This window comes from Drosophila yakuba, chromosome 2R, assembly GCF_016746365.2.
Source record: "Drosophila yakuba strain Tai18E2 chromosome 2R, Prin_Dyak_Tai18E2_2.1, whole genome shotgun sequence".
Lineage (NCBI taxonomy): Eukaryota > Metazoa > Arthropoda > Insecta > Diptera > Drosophilidae > Drosophila > Drosophila yakuba.
The window spans coordinates 14469130-14492875 of NC_052528.2; the positions used below are offsets into that span (position 1 = coordinate 14469130).

Genomic DNA, 23746 nt, shown 5'->3' on the forward strand with positions numbered 1-23746 from the left:
GATCCCTGTATTTATGTATTTCAATATGATTTATGACGAAGCAAATTGCACGCAAAGCGATTCAAATTCACTTACGCTCCTTTTTATACCCGTTACTCGTAGAGTAAAAGGGTATACTAGATTCGTTGAAAAGTATGTAACAGGCAGAAGGAAGCGTTTCCGACCATATAAAGTATATATATTCTTGATCAGGATCAATAGCCGAGTCGATTTGGCCATGTCCGTCTGTCCGTCCGTCTGTCCGTCTGTCCGTCTGTCCGTATGAACGTCGAGATCTCAGAAACTACAAAAGCTAGAAAGTTGAGATTAGGCATACAGACTCCAGGGACATAGACGCAGCGCAAGTTTGTCGAATCATGCTGCCACGCCCACTCTAACGCCCACAAACCGCCCAAAACTGCCACGCCCACACTTTTAAAAAATGTTTCAATATTTTTTCATTTTTGTATTGGTCTTCAAAAGTTCTATCGATTTGCAGAAAAAACTTTTTGCCACGCCCACTCTAACGCCCACAAACCGCCAAAAGCTGCCACGCCCACACTTTTGAAAAATGTTTTGATATTTTTTCATTTTTGTATTAGTCTTGTAAATTTCTATCTATTCGCCAAAAAACTTTTGGCCACGCCTACTCTAACGCCCACAAACCGCCAAAAACTGTCCTTCGCACTTACACTAGCTGAGTAACGGGTATCAGATAGTCGGGGAACTCGACTATAGCGTTCTCTCTTGTTTCTTCTTCGATTTAAAAGCCACAAAGGAGGACAAAATATTCCATAAAATTGAATAGAATATTAATTGAATCTTTTTCTATCCTTTGAAATTTGTTTTCGATATCAAAATAAAATACTATTGATTGGTACATATATAAATGGTATCAACGAGCCTCGTGAAAAATCAGCTACAAGTTTACGTAATTGTTAAAGTAATTTATTCAGATTAAACTTCTTTAAAACATACTGAGAAACTACGTATTTCATTTCAAAAGCTACCTTAAAAAAATTATTTTATATTAAAAAAAACTAATAAAATTAATATAAATACACAAGAATAAATAACCCCATTTGTCCATAACCCCATTGTACATATTTACGTTATTGTTAATTTAATTTATTTAGTTTAAACTTTTCTAAAACATAGTAAGAAACTATCTATTTAAAAACTAGATTATATACTATATTTTATATTTTACATTTTTATTTAAATTTTTATATTAAAAAAGAATCTATAAAATTAATACAAATACACAAAAATAAATGACCCAATAAATTTAGGCAGTGGAAAAGGAAGCTCGTGGTTAAATTAACTCTTTTGCGAACTATGGCAACCGTTTATGACAATCTGAGGTCCTTTCATGGCAGCTTAAAGCTTCAAGGATAAAGGAAAAGGATGGCAAACCCATTAGGGCGAGCGCTTTGAAAAGGGTCCTTTTTTTGTGTTAGCCAGCAGTAGACGCAGTAGAACAAGAATAAACGAGCGGCTAGTCGCTGGCAATTTCGCTGGATACAAGTTCAAGCGCAGTTGGCGCTACAAAATTGCCAATGGTCAGGTCAACTAACCGAATCGTTAGGACGACGCGTAATGAAAATTAATGCTGACGAGATCCCCGTAAATTGCCAGGAACACTGGAGAAGCCCCAGGAGCGAACTGAACAGAGAGTGAAAGTCGAAATTAGTTGGGATGGCTGCAGCGGCGAAAACCAGGGAAAAAGTTTTGGGCCAAAAATGTAACGAACCGTAAAGTGATTCAACCTTGAGGCTTCAACGAGGATGTAGAGAATGTGGTGGCTGTCGTGCTATGTGCGTATATCTTCCTCTTTTTACCACTTATTACCATCTATCTTGATGAATAAATTACACGGGAATGAATTAAAAATGAAACAAGTCACCACCGGAATTCAGGACTATGTGGTATCCTGTAAACCGGGAAAACGTAACTGTTTCTTAAACATAAAAAACTCGTTTTGCGTTAGAACATTAGCTTGTAAAATGTTTTCCATTCCATAAAATAAAAAACATAAATTTGCTACTGCGAATGGGTATTGAATGTTCGATTAATTTTTTTTAGTATCTTTCTGGGAACTTTCCGGCAGCTTCGCTCCTTCTTATTATTATTATAAGCTTGGGGTTTTGGGGCGCGCGTATCTTTTGGAAATTAGGAGGCGGCTCCAAGACAGGTCATAAAAAATCAAGTCCAAATACACTTCTTCCTATCGTCGAGATCTCTATAGAAGCTCCCTCTCATCTCCCGTTTTCCCTCTAAACTTTTTTACAATCTAGGCCCAGACATCCTATACCCCAGCTTTGGTTGATTTAACTTGAAACCCGCCTCATTTGTATTAAGTTTTACCCGCTGCGGTTTTGGGTGCCTGAGAGGAAATGCCAGTCGTGGAAAAAGTTTATTTTTTTGCACAACCAAAAATACTTGGAGATGAAGCTACTTGATCAAATAATCTCATTTGATGATGAGTTTAACAACCCCCTAACAAACCTTAAAACGCAGACAGCTGGGTAGGGAAAAATTTCCGAAGTTTTCATTCTATTTCCCACTTTAGAGGATTTGTGTTACATTTTGTTCTAGCAAAAAGTTTGAACTCACATATAAACTGAACCCCCCCACTCCCCTTTTTGTCTCACATTCTGTTTTGATTTTGATATTTTGTTGTACTTGAAATTGGTTTGCCATTCCATTTGATTTCGTAAATTTGTTCCCTTGGAGGCTGGCGATATCAAAAGTTTGGTTGCGCAACTTTCCTAAAGAAGTTATAAAACAAATTAAAATTACATTTTAAATGTTTAGTGTGCACAGAATTTTGGCTGGCACTGTAGGCACGCCGAACAGTCAAATATTTCGCCTCACTTTCAGTGCATTTTTGCTGGCCCTTGGCTTTAACATTATTATGAAAATTTCATTTTAATTGTACCAAAGCAGTGGAAAATTGTTGTTTCGCTCTTGGCATTTGTACGTTTTGGTTTTCTTGGCTGCGCTTGTTCTGCCTCCTGTTTACTTTGTTTTTGCATCAGTTTGCATAAAGCATTATGTTTAACTGCATCGTGCCACATGCAACATGCTACATGAAACTGACACGAAAATAGCAGACTCAATTAATTAATAGTTTATTCCCTTTGGCTGCATTTTTGGCAGTGGTTTCGCCTAGCTTTTTGTCACGGAGTCGCTTTTGTGTAGTCGCTTTAATTGATCAATCAATATTATAATCAAAGTATTCATTATTTTAGACATTCCATATTAAAAGCTATGTATAAATTTTGAAAATAAGAATCCATTGTCCAGAAGTCTGGGCTAATTTTGCTATTAACCCTTTTGCCATTTAATATCTAGTATTTTTTATTATTTTTTGGAATGCGCTTACGTCATGCGTTATTTCTGCCTGACCCAGAACAGATGTTAGCCATTTTTGATTTTGCACTTCAATTAGGCGTAACAATCCGATTGATGCGCTTTGTGCATCTGTAAGGCATTGCAGCTTATGGATGCTTCCCGGGCTTTGTTGCGTAGATAAACAAATCGACAAACAAACGGATTGAGAGCATTTCAAAATGCCACTTGACACCATATGGTGGCAATTGCGTCTTGCCACTCGCACTCTCTCTTTCTCGCCGCATCTAGCTGTCTCTCTCGCTCTCTAGCATTGCTGATGCTGTCAGTTTCACACATTTAAATGCAGTGATAACAAGCGACTGCACCACAACAACAACGTACAACAAATAAAAGTTTCTGGAACTAAACAACAAGAATATTAGGCCAGAGTGGCTTTGAATGTTAAAGCCACAGAACTCAGAAGGCTCAAGTGGCTTAGAAAGGGTGAATGAGATGAAGCGGGCCACTCATGATGTCAACGCCATCTGCAGAATGCCAGAGAAGAGGAAGAAGAGATGCATATTTCATTAATTTTGCATAAAATCGTACTTAAGAAATTTCTTTTCAGATTTTCTTCGTGCACAAGTGGCAAAATGTTCGCCACTAAGTGTGTTTGGGGGATGACCGAAAATTCCCTTAACTTTTCATCTGGCACTCGAGTTGCATACCGCACAATATGCTGCAAAAAGATTTTGCCAAATAAATTGCATTGCAACTGGAAACATTTGCTGAAGTGTTGAGAAATATTTTTCAATTTGAATTCAAGCTTGCGGTGAATATATGTGGCACAACTCGAATCGGCAGCAAACTAATCAATTGAATTAGTGAAACATCTGACAGTGTCGCCAGCAATCAACGCCACTAAATTGAAATGAATGCCGACGGCACTTGGACACGAACTCTGCGATTCATATTTCTTCGCGTTCTATGTGGGACTTTGTCAGGTTTGTGCGGTGACAATGACGTGAGTTCACGTCATTTGACGGTTAATGGGGTTTAAGCTAACTAAAGAAATATAACAAAATAATATCCGACTGAGTGGTGAAAAATGCCAGTTACAACAAGAATTTAATTAGAAAACATCAAAACTTTTCAACCAGGAACGTTGAAATGATCCCAAATAGCTTATTAGCTTTGATTAGCTTCATGAAATGGAAATTCACAGCCTATTGTGCACATATTTTTATGATAGCACATATAGCATAGTCTCGCATAAACATAACTATTTAATTGAAGCTTGTGTTCAGAATGCTGTCATCGTCATATTTCATGAAACCGAAAAACCAGAATGTGTATTTCCCCTTTGAGTGTTTGTTTGTTTGTTTTTTTTTTTGACAAATGTGTTTAATTAAAATAAATTAAACTTTGATTTCACAGCTCAAAAAATGTCAGGCAATTTCAATTAAAATCGCCATGAGGTATTACATACATACATTCGTATACATATATCGTATGTAAGTGCTTGGCATCTGGGTAAATCCTAGCAGAGCAAACAAGAAACGAGAGAAATGAAACGGCCAGCAAACACAAAAAAAATACATATATATAGGGGAAGGGACGAACTCCTGGCTGACTGGCAGTCAAGTGCCAAAGGAGGTAACCAGCAATTGCCTCGAGGTGGTGGCGTCCACTCTACGCCACACCGCATCGCTCCGCACACCTTGCCCCTTGTCAAATCGATAACAAGCGGAAACGGGGTCACTGCACCCAAAACGGGTCCCGGCCAAAAGCAATCAAAACTCATTGCCAAAACGGACAAAAAGAAAAAGCTGTACAAAAAACGGTGGAGAAAAGGGCCGGCAGCTGCCTCGTCTCGCTTACATTTTCAATGTTGTTTTTCGTGCAACAGCAGCAGGAGCAGCAGAAGCAGCACAAGCAAAAGTAGTAGCAGGCGGATGGGCAGGACAAAGGATCGGGATCCAGAACCTGGTCCCAGACCAGTACCCGCTCCCGGTTCCAGGCAAGTGCTTCAATTTTCCGGCCTGCCAACTCAGAACAGAGTGAAGCAGCCAGCAGCCACAGGGTGCATTATCAACGTTTAACTGCAACGTATCATGGTGGAGCCTCGCCACACTTAGCCATGGCCCCGGAATTCTGAATTCCAAACAGGTTCTAACTGCACTTAATCAATATTCGATTACACCGTTTTGTGCCCACCTCAAAGATGGTCAGGCCTTGGGTTTTTGGGCCCAAAGCACCCAGATTGCAGGGCTGAATGGTCGGCAAGTGCATGGACTCGTAACAAACATATGTATCTACAGATTGGCAATTGAATCATGTTTACCACACATACATTGAATATCTCACATTCAGCAGGCAGCCGTTTGCCCATTTTTCCCATTAGCCTTGCACTTTTCGTCTTGCCGATTTAACTTCCCTGATCCGTTGCCCAGCTGGCAATTACAATCTTTCCACTTTTCCCAGTCTCCCAACATCCCAACATCCCGTTCCAGTTTAACTCGCTCCTTCTTCCTTGGAGACTGCGAAAAAGTCAAATAACGAGCAGTTTATTGGCCACAGTCAGTCATCGTTGCTCTCTGTTGTCCCACAGTGCGTATGAGTGCTAACTGACTGCTGGCACACGGCGTATGAGTGCTGTGAACTTTATTGAGGTCTTTTCCACCTTTCACAGTTGCACTAAGGTGAGTTTGTTAGCTAGGAGAAAGATCAATCATTACAGTTTGGCAAATCTTCGAGTTATTGAGAAGCAACTAAAGCGCACTGATTGGGCAATTGAGTAATTTTTAACTAGTTGCATCTTTGCTCATTACGTTTAATAACATTTGATTATTAGCCGTAACCAAAGACTAACCCAATAGAACCAATCAAGGCGTCAGCAATCATTTTGTTTATTCGACCAAACCAATATCAATAGTTTCATTAATTTATGTGAACTAAATTATCGTCTATATTTGCTGTTCATTAAATTGCATTTGTCAGCCAATTCAATCGAATGCAAGTGCCTCTAATCTCTGGCCAATGTTTTGTGGTTCGACAAGTATTTGTTTTTGCGTGTGTGTGTGTGAGTGCTGCGTGTGGTGTTTGCGTGGGTGATAATAAATCACGTAAAGTTTCAAAATGCTGTCATGTTTAGTTGGCCAGGGACAGATATAACCTTGGACAGACACTAAAGACATATGGTTTCGGCCCAGGCAGCAGGACCTTGTTGTTGCGACGTCTCCGCATGTCTTGCATGAAATTTAAATGAAATTGTCAGCTTGCAAATGTGTAACATGCGGCCAGGCCACAAATTACGTTCCGTACAATAGCTGACACATTCAGGGATGTGTTCTATATATGTATTCCTGCGTATATTTGCATTCCCACGCGAACACACACACGCAACTCACGCACATATGGTATTAAACATAATTCCTTGGCAGACCATGACACGAACATTTGCCGTTGATCCTAATTCGGGATTACTTTACAATTTCATTTTATCACTTGTTTATGGTTTGCATATTGCGAATTTTCCATGCTTGGTCGGTTAAAGGTGAGTTTTAATGAATTTTCGGAAAAAGTTTAGTTTCAGTTGATTACACCGCATAAATATAAATACTTAGAACATGTCTTTCAATCCATGTTATGGATTCCTGAATGATACATATATTATACGTATATATTTTAGATACATGTATATTTTATTGTGAATTTTAGGCCGCATTTTATGTGCGGCACGAGCCTTAAGAGTATTGTGTTTTAAATATAATATTTCTATTTTATGGAGTGCATAGATTCATCTTAACGCAAGTCAATTATTATGTGCTAAAAAATTAATTTTTCGCCTGAACCACGTTTGCTGCTAATTAAGCGGTTGAACGCCTCGAAATATTTGAGTCAACCCGTGATTACTCAAAGCAACCGAGATAAAGCACGCAAAAAATGCCCCCTTCATGTCTCCCGCCATCTCTTTCACCATCTCTATTGCCTCCTCTTTCGCTCCTCTTTCAATGGCCGTGTAATTAAACTTTGATTACGGTACTTAGCCGGCGCAGTAAGCGTTTTTTGCAACTTCTATGCGCGAAAGAGAAGGAGATCTGCGAGCAGAGAGAGAGATGGAAAAAGTTCAATTAGGAGAGGTAGCCCACACGCTTGGGCTAATGACACTTTCTCAAGAAGAGAGCGAACGATAAATGAGAATTTTACCACCCACTTGAGCACCCTGTCTAACCCAAAAATGTATGCTATGGAAAAGTTTTCAACTGCACTGGGGTTTCACTAGTTAAGAATTCCTTTCTGTTTCCCCGTATGCCATTTTTAAAAATTCTATTTGTTTTCTTTAAATGTGATATAATGATTTCAGCTCACTAATATATTTTATGGTTATTTTTTTATTGTTTCTTTTTCCCGAGTACAATTATGTTTACGACACTTTTATTCGATTTCTTAAAGATTTCTTGCGTTTAGCATATGAGGGCAAAAGATACCATTTATCACGATTTGCTATGGCCAAATTGCTCCGTCGCCATAAAACATGCATGGGGCACATTTTTAGGCACACAATATATACATTACATAAACATGGATTCTTCGGATATCGCATGCAATGCGAAAGCCAAAGCTGATACTGAAACTGAAGCTGTAGCTGTAGCCGAAGCTAAAGTAAGCCCACAAGCCATATAATGTGCCATAAATATTAAAACGTTTTTGACTTTACGCGCTTGCGTCTTTTTTGCCGCGGGCCACATGGGTGGCTATGGAAACAGTTCTATAAGATGGAAACAGGACACAGAGCTAGGATAAGGATGAGAATGAAGATGAGGATGAGGACTCGGGGATCCTTGCTTTACTTGCTGCCTTGTCGCGCTGTACAACGCTAGCAAATTATTTGCATTTTTTATATGGCTCAGCCAGAACCGTCAACAAAAAAAAGGAGAATAAAATACTAAAAAAAAAAATATCAGCAGCAGCAATGGCTGAAGAAGGAAAACAGCAGCAGACGGCGCATAAAATGTAAAGTGCAAAGGGGCCGCATCAGAACGGAAATCGTATAAAAAATATATATAAACCGGGCTTTCTTTGCGTAGCAGCTATCAACGAAGGGCTTTGCGCTGTCACACACCGCGCGGGAAATTTGCGGCCGGATAGAGAGGCGGATAAGACCCTCAAGGGGGCGTGGCAACCGCAAAATGAGCAAACGACAGGAACCCCAGAGCAATTGAAATAAATAAGTAGTAATAAATCGTATTTATACTGAATAATTTCAATTGATTTTCCATAAACTGATGGCTACATTTGGCTTCTTCGGTTACCAGCATGCGTATTAAAGAAACTTTTTATGCACCTTTTCTACAAATAAAAATCTATGTAAAACAAAGAAATATATATCTTTCAAAAACCTTGCTCGGGTAATGCCAACTTAGCAGTACATAATTAAGTTTTACTTTGCTGTGGGAAATGCACTGAAAAGATCACTGAAGCATACATGATATGCTCTTAGGAAAATATGGCCGAAAGCCATTTTCAATGCGTGCACATGAGCTCATAATTGGGAGGTCCAACTGGATCTGATATTGAGTTAAAATGTGGCTTCAATGGAGAATACCAATCTGCAGTTGAATATTATTCAAAAATCGTTGTACTTGGCTTCCTGTTGCGGCTCCATCATCATATTTGAGCAGAACTTTTTAATCAACATTCTAAACCACCAAATGTATCAAATTTGTTCACCGCACTCTCGGCACTCTCAGCGCTTTCTCTGTTTCTGTGTATGATTTGAACTTTTTAATTAAATATATAAAGTTTGCTAACTTGCAAAAACTGCCTCGCACAAAGTTCGTTTGCCGAAAATAATGAAAATATTTCACAATTAGATGCCTAGCAGGCAGCTATGGATGTCGTGAATATGTGGATGCGGCACAATGAAAACACAGACCACAAGCCAACCAGAATGGGCCATTGAGCATGTGAATTGCATTAAGTGGGTGGGCGGCGACTCTTGGCTAAAATGCGGTCGCCCGATGAGTGAACGAGATACATGCTTTTGGCCAATTTGGTCTTGGCCTACTTGACTTGCCGTCTACGTTTTGCTTTCCTCCAGCAGCTGTCATAATTTCAGCATCAGTTTCCATTGCTCGCCGGAAGTGGCATCCAGCTAATGAAGAGCAGAATTCTCTGGCTTCTCCTCTGTGTCCTTATCACACATTTCACATATGGGGTGTTAAAAATGCAAATCCTGCATGGCCTAATGCCTCCTGCCTGTTGGCCAACAGCTGCTGCCACAGATAATGAATGCTTCCAACAATTTTGCATGCGAATTATTGGGTATTTAATTATGGCCTCTTTAAAATGTCATTTATTGTGGCCACTCAAAAGCGGTACTTTGCCTAAGTGCACCAGAAACTTTTATTGGTTTCATTTAATGTTCTTTGTTGTTCTGTTTTTGTCAGTCGGGCATATTCACCAAAAGTAATTACTACTTTTACAAGATCGACGTTATTTCACGCCCAACTTGAAATTTAAGTGGTAGTGCAAAAATAAGTTCAAAAACAATAATGGCACTTTCATTGTACTTTATTTTATGTTATATATATTTACTTTTAAAAACGCCGATAAAATGTCAGATTAATTACAAGATAAGCACACATCATTGAATAATTTTCAAATGCAATTCAAGTGGCTGCAACATTTATCCAGAGATCAATCTAATCTGCGAAAAAATCCCCCTGCTCAACAGCTTGGCTTGCTGAAAGTGTTTCCTTCACTCCGATACGGCGATAAATGCCAGCCATTGTCAGCCAAAATCCGAAATGTGGCAACAGGAGGGTAAACCAGAATATTTGACATTAGAACCCCGTCGCTGCCACCATCCAAAACTTTTGATATTGGCACTCACATGCAAGTGGCTTGCGTATGTGTGTGTGTGTGTGTGTGTGTGTGTGTGTGTGTGTGAAGTTTTGGCTCCCTAATAGATGCCTCATCTTGCGCAGTGTACGTGATATTTCAGCCAAATGTCTTACAAAATGACGCCATTTTTAGACGGGCTATGGAAAAAAAAAGAAAAACTATTTCAACAGCTGCGTTTTGTCAAAAAGTCAAAGTTGCTGGCAGCTGGGAGTGTAGAGCCATGTGTATCCATAAAATATACACAAAACCCTAACTATACCCTCAATCGCAACAGTGGCGGCATTTTTAATTTGCTCTTGTTGAATTGATGTGCTGCTGTTGTTTCCGTTTCCGCTGTCAACTCTCTGCCGCTCTTACTAACCCACTTGTTGTTTTTAGTTCGGAACTCGTTTCTTTACTCTGTTCCGAATGAATAGCAATAAAAAAAAAGAAATGAAAATGTATCGTTTACACAGTGAGCACACACACACACACACTGGCACGTGTATTGTAAATGCCCATTGAAAATGGCGGCGAACGTGATAACAAAAATGGCCGCTCGCCCATTTCCGCTTTGTTTGCTATGGTTTAGCTTGGTTTGAGCCAATTTCAGTTTTCAATTTTTTTCATTTTTTGAATGGGGGCAGCAGTGGAGTAACTGTAACTGCCTAACTTTGTTAACATGTGTAGCAGTTTATCGTCAGCCATTGTTTTCGCTCACACTCACCCTTTGGATTTTCCCGCATTTTCCTTTTGGACCCCACCCGCATAGAAAATGTTTTTGATGTGCTCACTGAAATATGCAAATATTTGTGCTTATCCATTTTGAATTCCATTCCAATCGCCATTCCACATTCCACATTCTCATTCCATTTCATTTTGTCGGCCATTCTCCGTTTGAGCTGCTAATTAAATGCTGACTTGCCACAATGCCACATTTCTCCTTTGTGATGCAAATTGGATTCATGCTGTGCAACTTCTGACACAAAATTATCAACGGCTCTCCCGAATTGAGCAACATTTTAGTTTTCATTTAATGAGCCAATTTTGCCAGCTGAAAGGAACATTTTTTTGTTAGTTCTTCAGCTTGAAAAGCAATTGTGCGAAAATAAAATCGGAAATAAGGAGCTAGAAAGTTGCTAGGAAAATGAACGGCAAAAGAGCAAATCGAATTTCACAATGATGTTTTAAATAGGTATTTCTTTGTGTGTGAACTTATTTTATTCAAGACACGCTTGATGCAGGAAATAAAAATCACGTTTTAAGACCGATTTAAATTAGAAACTTTATATTTTCTCAAGATATAGAAAGTAAAATTTATGTAGAGACAAAATCGGCCTTGATTTTGCACTAGATCTAGTACACTTAGTTCTACTAATTGCCTATTAGGCATTGCTAATTGCATTTTCGGGGATGACAATTATAAATGGCTTTCTGTGATTCAAATGGACTTGAAATTTTAACTTGGCCATTGGCCGTGTCTCAGTTCTGAATTAGCCTCTCACCTGCCGCCCAGGCACTTTCGAGAAAAGTGCAAATGAGCAGAGAACACGATTTCGAATGGAATTAGGAGATGGCACCTGGAACCAACTCGGTCATTTGTGCACCAAATCGACAGTCATTTAGAAACGATTTGTTGCGTTAATTGCTGTCAGTGCTTAATGCGATCACTTGATTGCCTTTAAATCGATTTACATTTTAGCGTTTTGGCGTCAGAAAAACCCGAACTGATTATGCAAATGCATATGGAGTATGTGTATATGCATTTGGGCCGCTGCGCTTCGAGGCCAAAACTTTAATTGCAACCGGCAGTGAGCTGAACTGGCCTGAAAAGAGGACCCACAGCGTTGCCATTTAAATGGGTTCAAGTGATGGATAAATATAAATAAAATGTTGAAATAAATTCGCTGCGAATTTGTGGTTTTGAGGTGCACCCGCCGCCCATATGTAAACATTCACAGAAACTTGGCTCTTTCCCTCTTCGCTCTTTCAGCGGATGCAATTAAGCAACTTTAAGCGGCACTCGAAAGTCATTTTCGTCTGAATGCAATCGCAAAACCTCATTTACCACAGCAAAATCTTCTGGCTAATTTTCATTGAGTTGGTTTCTGTGCCAGCATTTAAGCCTAATGTATTGAAATATTTACTTTGAAACACAGTTTACAATACAATTTTCAGTGGCTGGAGGCGTTCGGTAAACTCTTTCGGGGAAGTCTATAAAGTTACACAACATTCCAATGTCTGGCACCTGAACTCGACTGCCATTTGGCGAGCCAAAACAGCGGAAACTATGAAAATTCCTGGCGTTCCCGCCCACTCCTCGAAGTAGTAGTTTCCGTGATTTATAAACTCCTTAATGAACAAAAGAATTATCGATTGCTGCGGTGGCATGAAAAATTGCCTGCGATTGGCTATCCCTCCTTCAATTCTTCCTTTATCCATTGCTTATTGCCTTTTTACCCTGGTTTTGCCGACTACCTTTTGCGGTACAATGAGGCGTATGAGCAATGCTGTGGTTGGATACTTACTTTGATATATGCGGTAGCATTAAAAGGACTCTCCGTTGCTGCTTGTGTGTGTGCGTGTGTGTGTATGTCTGTGGCTGTCATAAAAGTTGACATTTTATTTATATATTTTGGTTTTAAAATTGCTGACCCCAAAAACCTTTTTAATGGCAACTGTGGCTGTCTCCGTCGCTCGTTTCGCCCACTCCACGGCTTTTTATGCGCTTTTCATGAGCTTTTCCCCGACTGAGCTCGTGTATATGTGTGTGTTTATTTGTGGCTCATTTCATAAACCTCTTACCGCAATGACATGTTCATAATTAAATGTTAAAATTTACTCCACATGTTCGGTGCTTAAGGGCAGCGTGGGAGGAAAGGAAAGGAAACATGGCTTCAAGTGCCTGGTCATAAGAAGCGTTTAACAAACGAGTGGATGCGGGAAAAATGCGACTATTTTTTATGTGGTAGCTTGGCAAATGACAAACAAGTATAAAGAATGAGAAAGACAATAGAAACGCAGTGGCGTAGGTTGAAAATATTTTGGTTTAGTGGTTTGTGATGAGAAATCACACGAAAGTAGATATCTTTAACAGTTACCTCTAAAATAAAGATTTAAAATGAATAAAAATATATTATATTATAGAAAATAGAAGTAATTTCTAATCAAACCCCTTTCCATGCCCATGAGCCAGTTTTGACCACAAGATGTTTTTTTGGAAGCTTGTCAGGATTGTCACGCTCCGCAAACGGACTCCAAAGTACAGAAAACTAAGGAGCAAGGATGAACTAAGCATTCGCGACAACTCCACATCTATCACATTTATGTGCATTTTTGTGGCACTCGGGTTGGCAATTGACCCGCTTCTGGTTTTCGGTTAGCAGCAGTGGTCATTTCTCTGGCTCTGGCTTTGGGTTTTGGCTTTGGCTTTGGCTTTGCTTTAGCTGCGGCGAGGGCTCCCTGAAAAGCTTTACACTTTCATTATGTTTTATTGTTTGCTTTTTTAAAGCACTAGTCTCGCACACACACATACTCAGCAAATGGCTGCATGAAAGCCACTTACACAGATACAGATTTGCGGGGGCAGCAGCTGCTGCTGCTGTTGTTGTTGTTACTGGTCATTTGAAAAGGCTTAAATATAATACTTAGGGCCAGGCATGGCATTCAATGTCCTTAGAAGCCAGAAGCAAACCAAATTGAGCAGGGGGTAAACAAGTAAGCTGGCAGCCCTGCAAAGTGTGTGTGCGGAAATCAAAGCCTTAAAAGCATTTTGTGCAAAAATACATGAAAAGTGATTTCAGAGCGGGGCAAAAGGATGTTATTTGAATGGTTTTAGGACTGAGTGTATGGCTTCCCCGAGGGGCTTTAAATTCTGTCTCAGAACACCTATTTCTTTTTTTTTTTTGCGAGCGAAACTGTTATTTTTTTTTCAAGTCATTTGCTTGCAATTCGTAGACTCCACCGTACAAAGTTTTTGCTGAAAATTGAAGTCGAATCGTTTGCCATAAATCAGAAATATTCATACAGTTCTGCCTTCGCTCCCTCTCTTTCTCGCGCTCTATTTGGCTCTCCCTCTGTGGGAGCATTACTTTCATGTGTTTTGGCTTTTTACGTGCATTTCTCCTTCTGCGAGCATTAAAATTGATTTATGTCGCCGGCAAGCGTCGAAAAACTAAAATTATGAAAGCAACCGAGAGCAGGGCTTTTCATGCTGAGTTATGTTTGAGTGCGGGTGACTACTAAAATGTTACAAAATGCTCGGCCATAGATGCTCATGCTGCAATCAAATATATCACGAGTGGAAAGCAGGAGAGTCGAGCATTGCCAAAAACTGGAATATAAAAGCAAAAAATCGAACCGTTTTATGTGTCAATTTAGCCAGGATTCTTAAAGACCCAGCATATTGTTTTTTGCTTTCAAAATCTATGTATTCAATTATTTAAAACCTGCTTCATTAAACGTTGACTTATCGTTGACTTTACGTTACTCACTTAACTCTTAGTTGTTTTCCATAGCTCCCACTCACTTACCTCGCCTTCTTCTTATTTTCCAAGCCCACGAGCTACTGCGACGCCTGAAAGTATGCAGCGTTTCCTATCCTCCTTCGTTGGCTTCTGGTATCTCAACTTTTATTCCGCTGCATCAACATTTGTCATGTTATTGTGGAAATTATTGTTGTCTGCTTTTATTGTTTGACTTCTGTCTGCCGACCCAGACATGCCACGCCTACCCAAGGAGCCTCAGGCTGAATTTTGTTTAAGTTGTTTCCCTTTGTTTTTGCATTTTTAATTATAAATGCCTGGCAGGGTTTGGCTTGCGTCGCGTTCTCTTGTTTTATTTGCCCGTTTTCGAGCTTTTTGTTCTCGTTTCAAGAGTTTTTCTTGAAGGTGTGTGTTGTCCTTTTCTTTACTTTCGGGGTGCCTGTTTATTAGCCACGTCGTGCGGACAATTTTAAACCCTTTGGCCGTGTCGGTTTTGGCTCTCTTTTCTCAGCCCTAAGCCGCTTTGCAGCTGCTTGTGTTTCACCTTTTGATGTTGGACGCTTGAAACTTAGCTTTGCATTGCAAAGTTTTCTCTGGCAGCTGGGAAAAAAGGGTTAAAAACTTCCGTATAATTGACAAATGCTAAATAGGAAGTCTGACAAGTGCTGGACGCTTTGCTGCCAATTGTTTATTTCAATATTTAACCAAACACTGTGGAGCTTATTGGGGTGCTTCTATAAGGAAAAATGCAGGGGATTATGGTAAAAAGTAAGTGAACTCTTGAAATATGCAAAGGGGTCAGTTCGGAAATATTCATGGTGCTGCAGGGCGTATGCGTGTTGTGCTGCCGGTCTGTCTTACAGGCAATTTCAATTATGAAAATGCGATTAAACCGAAAACAAGTTGTAAGCCCAGGACATACCGCACAGCATGTGCAGCAACTTTGTCCTGCTAACTTGATTATGTACTCAATTGCCTGGTAAAGTCCTTTTCCGCTCCTTCTTCTCGAGAGTCGTAAAATGTTTTCAATTATAAAAAGCTTTTAGGTAAATCAGACCTGAAATGTGTTTCAATTGTCTTGCATTTTGTGAGCGTACAATTCAATTTGTGCGTAGGGGGAAACACAAAAGCAGTGAAACACAAAAAACAGGAATCGAACTCAAATCGAAGTAGTAAGCAGAAAAAAAAGAAAGGAAATGAATTAAATCGATTTGAAAAAAATGTAGCAGTGTTTCTATTTCTCTGTTTTTCATCTCGACAATTTATTGTTTTCTTCTACACAGTACTGCTACTTCAAGCGGAAATAGAAAAGATCTGTGTGGACAAAAACTAGAAAGGAAGCAAAAATGAGAAACTCATCGTGGCTTAGATTTTCTTTTGCCCCTGGCATCGAAAGTGCTTCCGTTTTAGGCACTCTGGTAATCGAGTATGCAGGCGATTCCTCTTTCAATCGAGATTAGATTGCGAATCCTTGTTGTCATCGTCAGTTACCTTTGGCTCACTTAATTTGCAACTTAAACAGTGTGAGATAAAGGCAAAGGTTCCAGGAAAATGTTCCATGCTAATGATTACTCAAAAAGTATTTTCCACTTTATTTTCTTTTCTCGTTTTTGTTGTCTTCATTTTGCTTTGTGTTCAAGTTTTTTGCTGCTTCGAAAGTGTTTGGTTAACGAAACGCAACTCAAAGGAAGCAAAATCCTAAAAATACTGGAAAGCAAAAAATCCATATTATTAATAATGAAATAACCTAAATTATTTTCCCAATAAATATTGAAGAAACTCGTTTAATATAAAACATCATTTAATAGAAAACATAACAACAACCAAAATAACTCATTAAATTTCAATATAAAGTTGAAACAAAAAAGAGTTACTGAACAAATATAAAATATTTTGTTGTTTCATAAAGCTTTTCGCCAGCTGAAAACATTTGCCTCTTGTGGCTCGGAAACTTATTCCTTGGCAATGCAGATTTGATTGCTCGGCGGAAAGTTTTGGTTCATGAAATGGTTCGCTCACCTGGCGCTTAAATATTCAATTGTCTCTGAATGTTTAACTGTTTGAAAATGCTATTTATTTTATGCCTTGTTATGCAATCAAAATGTTTGCACTTGCTGCTGGAAAAGCAGCGCAATGTGCGCGCCTACGAGCACGTGAAAAGCGCAAACGTAGCAGAAATTAATGAGAAATTATACGCGGCACTTCAGAGCGTGGCAAATAAAAGGGCAGCTGTGGGTAGGATAACACTTGAAATTGTGTAAAAGTGAAAAGGGAAAACTTTTGAACAGAAAACTGAAAATAAACTGAATAGACTGCACTTTGCAGCCGAAAAACTCGACATAGTAAGGAAACTGGATACAGCCAATGCAAAAGCTGATAGCTTTTTGTGGTGTGGTGGCGGTGGCGGTGGCGGTGCCGGTGCCGAAAGGTTTCGAGTGAACTTAAGTTAGTTACCTTAGCTGAACTACTCCTCTCAAGTTTTGTATTAAAAAACTTTCTCTCTTCTCTACTTGCAGGTAAATGACGTAAATTTTTAATTACTGGCAAAACTTGTCATCATCCCCATCACGGTCGTCGTCTTCGTAGTCGTCATAGTCGTAGTCGTAGTCGTCGACTCCAAAAGTTTTTCATCATTCAGTTGGCTGTCAAGTGTCAAGTGTGTTCCAAACGGGCTCTCAGGTTCGAGCCAACTGAACTGAACTGCAGCTAACAAATAGCAAGCACAATGCAATTTGCCATGGGCTGCAGGTTATGGCAGAGCCACAAATCTTCGGACAGACTGACTGGCAGGATGAATGGGTTGACTGACTGTTGCCAGTAGCAGGACCAGTTGCTCTTGGCAGCAATAATCAAAACTTGGGCAATCATGAAAGCGAAATTTGCGATGCGCTCGAATGATAGAAATTTGGAATTTGTGCAGTCGCAAAAATAGGGATTAATTTGTTAGCATTGACGCTTTGAAGCCACTCAAATGGTTAGGTATGCAATGAAAACTATATTATTACTTAATTTGCAAAGTCTGGCGACGCTTGTGGTACCCCTGATTTACATTTTGATTTTAAATGTTTTGCATCACCAGTAAATGTGTAACTTCTGTTTTTTTAAGTGGCATTACGGGTCAGCAGCGTTTATCGGCGGATGGATATGCATTTGACCATTCATTCAGCACGGAATGAGGAATTTCTGCATCAAATTAGCATGTTCTTTTCGGCTGGCTATCTCTCTTCTCTCTCTCTCTCTCTCTCTCTCTCTCTCGCTCACTCTATCTCCGGGTGGAGGAAAACCCCGAAAGGAAACGGAAATGGAAATTTTTACTTGGCAGGCGAAATTATCATGGGAACCAACGCCAACCAGCTGAAAAGGAAGTTTGTTCTCCTGCAGCAAGGAAGGGAAAAAAGGGAGAGCGGGAAAGAAAGAGAAGCGGATGGCAAACGGAAGATGTAATTAGGGGAAAAGCAAAATGGGAAAATAATTAACACTCGGGCATAATTAATTGCACGCCACACAAATGACAAGTATCTCGGGATTCCAGCTCGAGCGGAAAATACAGAATTGGCTGGAGAGTGGAAGAGAGAGCGACGCCAAGACCGAAACAATTCGAAAGTGCATCCCGGCCACAATTAATTTGATTTCAGATGTTGCAGGGATTCATTTGGTTTTCTAATCACATTACGTGCACGAAATTGATCCCATCTAATGGAAGAAAGGCAACCCAAAAGTGTGGCGAACTATATAGTAGATTCAGCAGATTGAATTGAACTCTGAACAAACTGTTGCCATCTCTCCAGTTGTGTTTGATGTTCGCACTTCAGCGAATCCCTAGAACCAGCTCTTTGCGAACGAATCAAAAGTACTGGGCAACATTCCAAGCATATTTCTGGCTTGGCATTGTTGTGATAGAGCCGGCTAAATGAGGGCTCTACAGAAGTGGTAGCCATGCAAACCATTTAGAGTGTTGTTTCCTGGCATTTGGCCCACATTTCGTTGAATTGCTGCCAAGCGAAAAGATTTCTTCATAAATAGATTTCTCATAAATCAACATTTCACTGCATGCATTGCTGCAATTCCAAGTCAAAAGTTTTAATTGCCCAAATTCGAGCGGCGCCCAAATGCGCGCTATAAATTAAACATTTTCCTTCAACAGTTAAAGTTTACTTTGCCGACTATCCACTTAAACCATAAGGAAAACATTTATTCTCTGTATGGTGTTTTGTTCACTGGCGCCTGTCTATGGAGTTGTTTTTTAATTAAGAATACAAACACACGCCGGGATGTACATACAACGGCGAAAGGGGGCGGGTCGGGTATTTTGATTATTTTCGTATTGTCATTCGTTGTTTGCTGTGGGAATTTCAATCAGGGAAAGTACAAAAATAAATGGGAGGAAGTTGTGACAGAACTGTTCTTCCGGCGAATAAACTCTTTAAGTTATGGCTAATATATTCATTTCACTTTTAAACTGCAAAACATATTTGTTCAAAAGATTACAAAATGTACTATAAATCTTATCATTTTTCGTCGAATACTTTTGTATTTCAAGAGAATAAAGTGAAATAACGAATTCGACTTAACTTATAGTGTTAAACCATTAAGCTGCATTTACACCCTTCGTTGGCCTGAACAACAATTATATAGGGTGGCATCGTTTAAGTGGCTTTCACGATGTATCCCTCCATTTGACATACAAATATTGCTGCGAATGCGATCGATTCAATATTCCAGCGAAAATATCCGATGGCAAGTGTATTGACTGCTGCTTATTCCTCAACGAAAGCCATTTTCCATGGGCCTTTTTAATGGTCATGTTCCAGGCATTCGGCGTTACAATTATGTATGTAAGTGGAATTAATGCAGAGTGTGCTGCGGGTTGCGAAGCGAATGGGAGCGTGTTAAATTAATGCCCATAAATTGGCCAATAAATAGCGAGTGGGAAATGTTTTTTAAGATGTGTATAATTTATTAATCTATTAAATGGAACTTCCTTGCTCGGGGCTTACCTTTAATGGGTGGCAGCACGAGACAAGCATGTTCAACGGGCGAATCTTTTTGTTAATTAAAGGAAAGCTGCAACCTTTTCATAGCACAGAATGTCTTTCAATTATTTGTAGTTTAATAACTGCAACACCCTATCCTTTGTGTTGGAAAAACTTTGCACAAAGGACTAAAAACCTTAATTTTTGCATATAAAAAAAACTCTATTCAAAATTACTAAAAGTCTGCAAAACAACAAGGTGAAACAAATTGGTAAATGTTTTCGAGCAAAAAGCAATATACGCATATACGCACACACACGCACACACAACACATGCGATCATGTAACCCAATATACACTGGATGACATTTTGCGGGGCACTAGAAATAAAATAACAAAAACTTGCATAATTTGTGCTGTTGGACCACATAGAGAAAAACAGCAAAAACTGACGAGAAAATTTGTGTGCTGCAGACAGCTGAAAAACTAAACTTTCGATGCAACGAGGGTAGAGGTCGGAAAAGTGGAATTGTTGAAAATGGGAAATGCGAAGGCGGAAGGCGGGTGGAAATGGAGAGAGTGAAGGCCAGGCAAGGTCCAATAGCTTTTGTGAGTGTGTTCTGGCATTTTATTACAAAAGTTTACACGACTCTGTTGCCCCTGTTGATGCTGCTGCTGTTTATTTTTGTGGCTAGCTGATTTTGTCATTTTATAAGCTTTTTAGTCGTAGTCGTTTCCTGCCAAGCTATTAAAGGTTGAAGACACTTCAGAGGTGATAAACTGGCCTTTCCAATGTCAAACATCAGTTTAGCAACATAGTTCAACTGGCATACTCATGTTATTTAACCCAACATATATCTTAAAAATCTTGTCAAAAGCGCCATTCTTGTGTTAATTTTTTATTGAAGATGTCAGGGTGTTATATCGATAGATGTATCTAACCTACACTTTTTGTTTAATTTAATATCAATTTGTTTGTATATGCATTTAGACTTAAGCTTCTCAGTCACAGTTGTTTGACACCACTTGACCAAAAGCCACATAACTATGGACATTTTCTGCACTAAGTTTCTTAGCCAAGAACTAAACAAGCTTCGACTGAAACTGGAGAACTGAAGCTGATGAAACCACGTAGCGACAAGCAAAATGCATTAGAGCTCAGCTAAACTGGGGGTAGCAAAAAAATTGAAAAACTATGCCAACTAAAATTGAGTTAAAGCGAAAAAGTTACCAACTCTTCCCCTTGCACCCCCTCCATCTTCCCACTTTCCCTAGTTCTTCATGCTCTTCTTCTTTTGGCCACGCTGTCGCGGCTTCAGTTGACCACGAGTAATGCATTACAACAATGCTCGGATGGGACATGTTGGGGTTCGGTGTGGTGGCTCCTAGTCGTCCTTTGCCCAATGTAATTAAGCAACTTACAAGCAGTAAACACACAGATACACACTCGCACACACACATGCATGAATGCACACATACATGGGCAAACATTATTAGCCAGGAAGACAGGAGGGCAGGCAGGAATGGGCATACAGCACATACAATATTTAATATGCGATTTCTGACACCATTCACACGCGGCAGCAAAACCCATAAAATGCTGAACGTTATAAAAGAACGACGGCCATTTATTTGACTTACGCAAATGCGTGTATATATACATATATGTATGTATTTCTGTGAGTGTGTGGGTCGGGTCAAATAAATGACAGCCCATAAGGCACTGTCTTTACACAAAAGATACACTCTCCACAAAAAGATACACTTTTATATATGCACACTCGCATGATATTTTCATAATTGCAAAAACATTAAAAACGTGTTGCAAATATTGCGAATTTATTGTGCTTATTTACATACTTTGCTGTCAAATATTTTCTTTAAAAGCATGTTGAGATGTTGTTTGCTTTGGTGATTAAATATAAATAGAAAATCGAAATATAACTATAATAAGTTTTGATTTATAATATAAACTGTAAACAGATTTAAATATTGTGATTTGTGTTTATTTGTTTTATGGCAATATTTGAACAAGAGAATTATTTTTTAGCTAGTACTTTGGCACATTTGCCCATTAACGAACGCGAATCGACATTTCATGTTACAATTCTTTGGCACTGCGGTCTGTGGCCAGTTGGAAACAGAAATGACCATGGCGTGGCCAAGTGTCATTAATGAGCGAGACTTTTTCGATGTTAATTTGCAGGAAAAACTAACAGATTCGAATCAATAATTACATCAATTCCGGCAAAGGCAAGCATCGCTGTGCATTTTATAATTGGCTCTTCAGACGGAAAAACGGCCGAATTGCGGCCGATGGTCAGCCAGTACTGCTGAGTACCGGAGGGGCCTGCCCAACTGCACTGATCGATAATCAGACTAATGTGGTTTCGACGGTCTGGTTCTCATCTGTGGTGGACTGGCTTTCAACTGCTGCTGGTGGCGCACGTGTGATTGATGCCAGTCACGGAGAAAGTGTATTGCTAAAAGTCAAACTGAATCTACTGCCAGTGCCTCGGTTTTCTCCAGCATTCAGCTGAAAGCTGCACAGCAACGCGAGTACAGGAAATGTTCAGGCATCTGGCATCAGCAACTACAACGACACTTTTCTCGTTTTCAGCCATTTTGCGGTGATTTTTAGCTCGTTTATCTTGCAACCGAAGGATCTCCGGACTGGGTACAACTATACAATAATGCCGCAACGGCATTGCCAATGACTGCCGGCAACTGAAATCTGGTCCTCGCGGCGCGGAACACATGAAATTTACGTGATGCTCCTAAACGTCAAATATTTTGTCATCCCAGTCGAGCTGCTCCTTGCTCCTGGCTCCTTGCTCCATGGAAAGCTGACATTTTGATGAATGGCGGAAGATTGAAAAATGCAAATAACTAAAGAAATAACTGCGGAAGATATTGAAAGCGGTGTTGCTTGTGCGTTTGGCAGGAAGGAAATGAGGGGAATTGGTGGGAGAAAGCCCCTAAATCTCATAAGATTTTTATTAATCTCCGGGGAAGTGCTTACGTTGATTTAATATGCAGGATTAATGTGCGCCTGAATTGCGGTTTAATGGGTTTAGTTGTGATTAAATATTTACGCTTAACGTTTCTTTTTTAATGCCAGTTTAAGTTACATACAAGTATTCTAGAGGCTTTGCAATTAGATTTTCAGTGAAATTCTTTCACCTCACTTTGGCATTTTTTGTTTGTACCTTCGAACTACCTGAGCTGTCCACTCAAATCGTTTGTTATAAATTATCCGCTTCAGCTTCCGTGTGTTTTTTTCGGGTTGCTTTGCTGGTGACAAGATAAAAGTATCCGCTTGGCACGTGGAGTCAATTTAACGTGTTGTTGTGTGGACATAAATTACGAATTCAGTGGCGCCACTCGAAAGGACCTATAAACAGCAGACAGACAGAAAAGTATTGGACTTCTGTTTTCCGAACCCAGTAACATGAAGCCGGAAAATCGGCTGTTTCTTTGGGGTTTTTACTCGAGAGTTGCAATTTCGCTGGCTGATTGCTTTTGGCGTTCGCAATTAGAAACTTTATGATTAGTTGGCTGAGTCGCGTTAAAAGTTTTGGACAGCGTTTTGCAACTTGCTTTTCGCCCCAGGTCCTCGACCAGTAAAACACCATGCTCACTCTCCTTTTTTGCAGTGGTAGTTTTGCCTGTATTTTCGTTACAGGTATGTGGCTGAGTTGGCCAGCTATTTGCGGGGCTTAAAAGTTTGCTATCAACAAATGTGTAAATCTGCCCAACCAGCAGTGAGCACAAAAAATGTTGTAAACTTTTAGCCCAGGAACTACTACTGCCGTACACAAGTATATATGTACACGTGCATTGGGTTTTCCCCAAACTTTTAGGCAAAATATTTATGATCGTTTTAGCGAAATCCAAAACTTCTGAGTAGCGATAACAATGTTAAGTCTGTCGTGTATTGACTGGGAGCATTTCGTGTATTTGGCTTGAATTAAGAGCGGAAATTCAACCAAAACTTGTTAGGCTTAAAGTTTCCCCAAAGCCAAAAATAAACTTAATGAAAACTCCAGCCCCCTCTAAGAGCGATTTATCCCCACCAGTCGCCTAC

The 23746-nt window shown here is 39.7% G+C and overlaps 1 protein-coding gene and 1 long non-coding RNA gene across 6 annotated transcripts in view; both read left to right on the plus strand.

Annotated features, from left to right (window-relative positions):
- Positions 1-23746, plus strand: part of LOC6530621 (syndecan) — a 106249-nt gene that overhangs the window by 44715 nt on the left and 37788 nt on the right. The gene's annotated exons all lie outside the window — the stretch shown is intronic.
- LOC120321116 lies at positions 674-22606 on the plus strand. Its single transcript, XR_005560683.1, has 2 exons — positions 674-12969; positions 13067-22606. It is a non-coding gene; the product is annotated as an uncharacterized LOC120321116 (long non-coding RNA).